Here is a 7866-nt window from a genome sequence, read left to right on the forward strand (position 1 = left end):
GTAATATTCTTGTACATAGGAGGCAGTATTATAGTAGTTGTATTCTTGTACATAGGAGGCAGTATTATAGTAGTTATATTCTTGTACATAGGAGCAGTATTATAGCAGTTATATTATTGTACATAGGAGGCAGTATTATAATAGGTATATTCTTGAACATAGGAGGCAGTATTATAGTAGTTATATTCTTGTACTTAGGAGGCACTTTTATACTAGTTATATTCTTGTACATAGGAGCAGTATTATAGTAGTTAAATTCTTGTACATAGGAGACAATATTATAGTAGTTATATTCTTGTACATAGAAGCAGTATTATAGTAGTTATATTCTCGTACATAGGAGGCAGTATTATAGTAGTTATATTCTTGTACATAGTAGGCACTATTATAGTAGTTATATTCTTGTACTGTACATAGGAGGCAGTATTATAGTAGTTATATTCTTGTACATAGGAGGCAGTATTATAGTAGTTATATTCTTGTACATAGGAGGCAGTATTATAGTAGTTATATTCTTGTACATAGTAGGCAGTATTATAGTAGTTATATACTTGCACATAGGAGGCACTATTATAGTAGTTATATTATTGTACTGTACATAGGAGGCAGTATTATAGTAGTTATATTCTTGTACATAGGAGGCAGTATTATAGTAGTTATATTCTTGTACATAGGAGGCAGTATTATAGTAGTTATATTCTTGTACATAGGAGGCAGTATTATAGTAGTTATATTCTTGTGCATAGGGGGCAGTATTATAGTAGTTATATTCTTGTGCATAGGGGGCAGTATTATAGTAGTTATATTCTTGTACATAGGAGACAATATTATAGTAGTTATATTCTTGTACATAGAAGCAGTATTATAGTAGTTATATTCCTTTATATAAGAGCAGTATTATAGTTATTTATATTCTTGTACAAAGTGTTGTGGAAATTTTATTAGGATGTGTTTCTAATATATTGTGTATTGTAATCATGTCTTTAAGTGTCAGGGTAAACCATTGGAGTGGATATCTTCCTGTGTATGTCCTATCACAGCTGCTGGGCGCAGAGGTCTCCGTCGGCGGATGGTCCATGTGCTAAGCACTGGGCTGTGGGCCGGGGGAGACTGATGTGTTCAGCAGAGCAGTGTTTTGTTGGCTGATGTATGGACACCGGCTAGGGCCCCCGCGCAAGACGCAGATTTATTGGCTTGGCATGGATGCATTTGTTAAGAGAACAATATATGAAAGGATTGTGCATTTGTTGTCTCTAGTGCGCCTGATCAGCCGCTGGAGATAATGACGTTGTCCTGTAAATAAACATGCATGAGGATCATAGTAACTTTATCTGGCATTGATCACTGAGCAAGGCTGGATAAAGTTCACTCCACTGGTTATAGGATACATGTGTTTGTTAGCTGGCTATGTTATTCTAAATGGTGGTGTCTTGTCTTCCTATGTCATCACTTCCTGTATGTCATCACTTCCTGTATGTCATCACTTCCTGCATCCTTGTTACATGAAGTAAGTGGTCGGGTGATGGGCCAGCCCCTTTTCTATTGTTACTGTGACTAAATAAAAGGTGAGCAGACTGTGGAGGAGGGGCAGTTGCTCAGCAGAACTCAACATGAAAACACCTTTGTCTGACTGCGGTTGAGAGATTTGCCTGTCCTTACACAAAGACATTTGAGAGCAGATTTCTAATATTAATATTTCTACAACAATAGGAGGCAGTATTATAATAGGTATATTCTTGTACTTAGGAGGCAGCATTATAGTAGTAATATTCTTGTATATAGGAGGCAGTATTATATTAGTTATGTTCTTGTACATAGGAGGCAGTATTATAGTAGTTATATTCTTGTACATAGGAGCAGTATTATAGTAGTTATATTCTTGTAAAAAGGGGGCAGTATTATAGTAGTTATATTCTTGTAAATAGGAGACAGTATTATAGTAGTTATATTCTTGTATATAGGAGGCAGTATTATATTAGTTATGTTCTTGTACATAGGAGGCAGTATTAAAGTAGTTATATTCTTGTACATAGGAGCAGTATTATAGTAGTTATATTCTTGTACATAGGAGCAGTATTATAGTAGTTATATTCTTGTACTTAGGAGGCAGTATTATAGTAGTTATATTCTTGTACATATGAACAGTATTATAGTAGTTATATTCTTGTACTTAGGAGGCAGTATTATAGTAGTTATATTCTTGTACATAGGAGCAGTATTATAGCAGTTATATTCTTGTACATAGGAGCAGTATTATAGTAGTTATATTCTTGTACTTAGGAGGCAGTATTATAGTAGTTATATTCTTGTACATATGAACAGTATTATAGTAGTTATATTCTTGTACTTAGGAGGCAGTATTATAGTAGTTATATTCTTGTACATAGGAGCAGTATTATAGCAGTTATATTCTTGTACATAGGAGCAGTATTATAGTAGTTATATTCTTGTACATAGGAGCAGTATTATAGTAGTTATATTCTTGTACATAGGAGGCAGTATTATAGTAGTTATATTCTTGTACATAGGAGGCAGTATTATAGTAGTTATATTCTTGTATATAGGAGGCAGTATTATAGTAGTAATATTCTTGTACATAGGAGGCAGTATTATAGTAGTTATATTCTTGTACATAGGAGGCAGTATTATAGTAGCTATATTCTTGTACATAGGGGGCAGTATTATAGTAGTTATATTCTTGTACATAGGAGGCAGTATTATAGTAGTTATATTCTTGTATATAGGAGCAGCATTATAGTAGTTATATTCTTGCATGATACTAGATAATTTTTTTAATATAGGTTCTGACATGGAAAATTAAAAAAATTGTAAACAGGTCATTCTCTGTGATTCATTCCCATTAAAGAAGAGGATGTGTGGTCTGAGATCAGTAGCAGGGTGGGTCAGTTCTGGGATCTGTAAGCAGGAAACTTAGGAATCTACACACAGAGGTTGTCTGATCTGGGGTCTGTAAACTGGCTAGGTTTTTTGGGTGGAGTTCTTATGTGGTGTCTATATGGGAGATTTATGCCTTGCATTACTTTTCTGGTGTAAAAATAAATTGCAAGTTCTCCATTCTGAAAAGGTGGTGTGGCGAGGGTGGGGAGTATCTCACAAAAGTGAGTACATCCCTCCTATATTTTAAATGTTTTATTATATCTTTTCATGGGACAACACTGAAGATCTGACCCTTTGATACAATATAAAGCAGTCAGTGTACAGCTTGTATAACAGTGTAAATTGGGTGCACCCTCAAAATAACTGAACACACAGCCATTAATGTCTTAACCGCTGGCAACAAAAGTGGTACTCCTAAGTGAAAATGGCCAAATTGTGTCCAATGTGTCAATATTTTGTGTGGCCAACATTATTTTCTAGCAGTGCCTTAACTTTCTTGGGCATAGAGTTCACTAGATCTTCACAGGTGGCCACTGGAATCCTCTTCCACTCCTCCATGAATACATCATGGAGCTGGTGGATGTTAGAGACCTTGTGCTCCTCCACGTTCCTTTGAGGATGCCCCGCTGATGCTCAATAAGGATTAGGTCTGGAGACATGCTTGGCCAGTCCAGCACCTTTACCCTCAGTTTCTTTACAAGGCAGTGGTCGTCTTGGAGGTGTGTTTGGGGTCGTTATCATGTTGGAATACTGCACTGCGGCCCAGTTTCTGAAAGGCGGGGATCATGTTCTGCTTCAGTCTGTCACAGTACATGTTGGCATTCATGGTTCCCTCAATGAACTGTAGCCCCCTACAGCCGGCAGCACTCATGCAGCCCCAACCATGACACTCCCACCACCATGCTTGGCTGTAGGCAGGACACACTTGTCTTTGTGCTCCTCACCTGGTTGCCGCCACACACGCTTGACACCATCTGAACCAAATACGTTTATCTTGGTCTCATCAGACCACAGGACATGGCTCCAGTAATCCATGTCCTTATTGTGCTTGTCTTCAGCAAATTTTTTGCGGGTTTTCTTGTGCATCATCTTTAGAAGAGGCTTCCTTCTGGGATGACAGCCATGCAGACCAATGTGATGCAGTGAGCGGCGTATGGTCTGAGCACTGACAGGCTTACCCCCCACTCCTTTAACCTGTGCAAGAATGTTGGCAGCACTCATACAACCTCTGGATATGACGCTGAGCACGTGCACTCAACTTTTTGGTGGACCATGCCGAGTCCTGTTCTGAGTGGAACCTGTCCTGTTAAACCGCTGGATGGTCTTGGCCACCGTGCTGCAGCTGAGTTTCAGGACGTTGCCAATCTTCTTATAGCCTTGGCCATCTTTATGTACAGAAACAGTTCTTTTTTCAGATCCTCAGAGAGTTCTTTGCCATGAGGAGCGATGTTGAACTTCCAGTGACCAGTCTGAGAGAGTGTGAGAGCGATAACACCAAATGTAACACACCTGCTCCCCATTCATACCTGAGACCTTGTAACACTAAAGAGTCACATGACGCCGGGGAGGGGAAATTGATAATTGGCACAATTTGGTTGTCCAATGAAAAGATATAATAAAATATTTACAACAATGCGAGGGGTGGACTCACTTTTGTGAGATACTGTTTCTTAATTTGTCTGTTTTTTTTTGTAAAAAAAGCTCAGATCCGCCATATATTTCATTGTGGTGCACGGACAGCCGGTGTATGCACCTCATCATATATTAGTCGCACCCTCCGGCAGCGCAGGGGATTTCAATCTCCCCCTATATCTTTTCTTTGCGAGCATAAGGAGTGGATTCTGCCAAATGTGTGCCCTGGAGAACCTAAAGCTGCTAATATGTAGATACCTCACTGCAACATTGGCTACAAGGAGCACAACATCTTCCCCAGTGCAGGGAAGGGACCAGTACAGACTCAGTGGGAGAGATTCCAGTTCCTTCAGATATCCTGTCGCTGTCTTTACTGTATTATTGTTGCGGAGCTGCAGATCCTCCGGACCTCTGAAGGTTTTTATCTCCTAATGGGTCAGGTGTCAGTCGCTCAGATTCCCTGTGGATACTAAAAAAAAAAAGCAGACTAATTCTGGATTTGGTGTTTTGTAGAGTGAAGTCCTTTTTTCTGCGCCTGAGGAGTTTTGAACCAGTTTTTCTAGGTCATCGTCTGTGAAGACGAAGTCTTCATGTAATAATAACTTCAGTTACAGGACTCACATTAAAGAAACCGTGGAACTGTAAGTAACCCCCAACCTGCAGCCTTATGTCTCTACAGGCGGAGTGCCACAGAGAAGAAAGCCTGGGAGGAGCAGACACCTCGCTGCTGAGCTTTTTAAAGTTACGGAAACTGAGGAGCATCGTTATTTGAGGACATCTCTAATTTACTGTATATGCAAATGACAGGGTGTAAACTCCACAAGCGCAAGGAATAAAAAAAAAACTTTTTTATATTATGGAACTTCTCTGTAAATATTTATTTCATAGAAAAAAGGTATTTGTACAAATCACTTAAAAGGGTTGTCCCATGAAAAATATTCTACATTTTTCAACCCAGTATCTGGATCTGAATACTTTTGTCATTTCATGTAATTCAAAATTTAGCATAGCCACTGAGTTATTCAATAAAATATATCTGTATAGCGCCACCTGCTGTTTATGTTGTACATTTCCTTATTTCTATGTCCACATATCTGAGCTGGTCACGCATGCCCAGTCCCATCCTTCAACTGCCACCATTTGTATCTACCTTTAGACGCTGTGACTGTTATACGATGAGAGCTGCAGCAGAAAGGACATGCCTTTTAAGCTGTGATAGGGAGAGAGCTGCACCAGAATGGACACACCTCCTGAGCTGTGATAGGGAGAGAGCTGCACCAGAATGGACACACCTCCTGAGCCGTGATAAGGAGAGAGCTGCAGCAGAACAGGCACGTCGCTTAAGCTGGGATAGGAAGATAGCTGCAGCAGAAAGGATACATATCCTGAGCTGTGATAGGAAGACAGCTGCAGCAGGAAGGACACTCCCCCTGAACTGTGATAGGGAGAGAGCTGCAGCATAAAATACATGACACCTGAGCTCTCGTAGGGAGAGAGCTGCGGCAAAAAGGAAACTCCCCCTGAGCGGTGATAGGGAGAGACCTTCATCAGAAAGGACACACGGTCTGAGAAAGGACATGCCCCTGAGCTGCCACCTTGAAATCTTTTGTAATCACGTATAAAAAAATTACGCCACCCGCTATTTGTTCTTTTCATTATTTCTCTGTCTACCTGGCTGAGGTGGATGCACATGTTCATTTCCATCCTTCAACTGCCATAGCCATATTTACTTTTAGAGGCTGTGACAGTTATAGGGAGAGATCTGCAGGAGAAAGGAAATGCCCCCTGAGATGGGATAGGGAGAGTGTACAGGAAGATAGATTCTTCTCTACATTCAAAGGAAGATGATTTTAGCCAATATAGATGTAAAGATGGAACATCCATTGCTGTGATGCCTTGTGATGGGTTGGCACCTGGCTTTATCTAGAAGGCAGGAAATTGGAAGGTTCTGATTGTCTCAGCAGTGAGGATGAGGCATGAGGAATGAGGCACCAGACAGGGATAGTGGTCACTCACTGATAGCTGTTTATGGGGTGGTCTTAAAGTGTGTTGTTTCGGTTTAGGCTACTTTCACACTTGCGTTCGGGGTTCCGCTTGTGAGTTCCGTTTGAAGGCTCTCGCAAGCGGCCCCGAACGGATCCGTACAGCCCCAATGCATTCTGAGTTTATAAGGATCCGCTCAGAATGCATCAGTATGGCTCCGTTTCGCCTCCGTTCCGCTCAGCAGGCGGACACCCGAACGCAGCTTGCAGCGTTTTTGTGTCCGCCTGGCCGCGCGGAGCCAAACCGATCCGTCCTGACTTACAATGCAATTCAATGGGGGACGGATCCGTTTGACGTTGACACAATATGGTGCAATTGCAAATGGATCCGTCCCCCATTGACTTTCAATGTAAAGTCAGGAGTCCCTATTAAAATACCATCGGATCGGAGTTTTCTCTAATCTGATGGTATATTTTAACTTGAAGCGTCCCCATCACCATGGGAACGCCTCTATGTTAGAATATACCATCGGATTTGAGTTAGATTGTGAAAACTCAGATCCGACAGCATATTCTAACACAGAGGCGTTCCCATGGTGATGGGGACGCTTCAAGTTAGAATATACTAAGAACTGTGTACATAACTGCCCCCTGCTGCCTGGCAGCACCCTATCTCTTACAGGGGGCTGTGATCCGCACAATTAACCCCTCAGGTGCCGCACCTGAGGGGTTAATTGTCCGGATCTCAGCCCCCTGATTGGGTGCTGCCAGGCAGCAGGGGCCAGACCCCCCTCCCTCCCCAGTTTTAAATTCATTGGTGGCCAGTGTGGCCCCCCTCCCTCCCTCCCCAGTATTAAATTCATTGGTGGCCAGTGCGGCCCCCCTCCCTCCCTCCCCTGTATTAAATTCATTGGTGGCCCGTGCGGCCCCCATCCCTCTCTCCCCAGTATTAAATTTATTGGTGGCCAGTGCGCCCCCGCCCTCCCTCCCCAGTATTAAATCCATTGGTGGCCAGTGCGGCCCCCCCTAATTAAAATCCCCCCCAATCATTGGTGGCATCGGAGAGTTCCGAATTTTAGAAGCATTATACTTACCTGCGCTGTCTGTGGCCGGCCGGTCGCTCCTCCTACTGGTAAGTGACAGGTCTCTGCTATAAGCAATGCGCCGTCACAGACATCGCAGGTAAGTATAATGCTTCTAAAATTGCTAAGTAACCATGGCAGCCAGGACTGCAGTAGCACTCTGGCTGCCATGGTAACCCATCGGAGCCCCAGCGATTAAACTGGGACTCCGATCGGAAATCTCCGCTGCCACCAATGATGGGGGGGAGAGGGGGGGCCGCACGGGCCACCAA

At 42.2% G+C, this 7866-nt stretch overlaps 1 long non-coding RNA gene across 1 annotated transcript in view; it reads left to right on the forward strand.

Annotated features, from left to right (window-relative positions):
• The window catches only part of LOC122929072, a 50344-nt gene extending 44978 nt beyond the window's left edge, over positions 1 to 5366 (forward strand). Inside the window, exon 3 of the long non-coding RNA XR_006387953.1 lies at positions 5194 to 5366. This is a non-coding gene — a long non-coding RNA (uncharacterized LOC122929072). The remainder of the gene's footprint in view (positions 1 to 5193) is intronic.
• Positions 5367 to 7866: the final 2500 nt, after the last annotated feature.

Source organism: Bufo gargarizans, chromosome 2 (genome assembly GCF_014858855.1).
Source record: "Bufo gargarizans isolate SCDJY-AF-19 chromosome 2, ASM1485885v1, whole genome shotgun sequence".
Classification (NCBI taxonomy): Eukaryota; Metazoa; Chordata; class Amphibia; order Anura; family Bufonidae; genus Bufo; species Bufo gargarizans.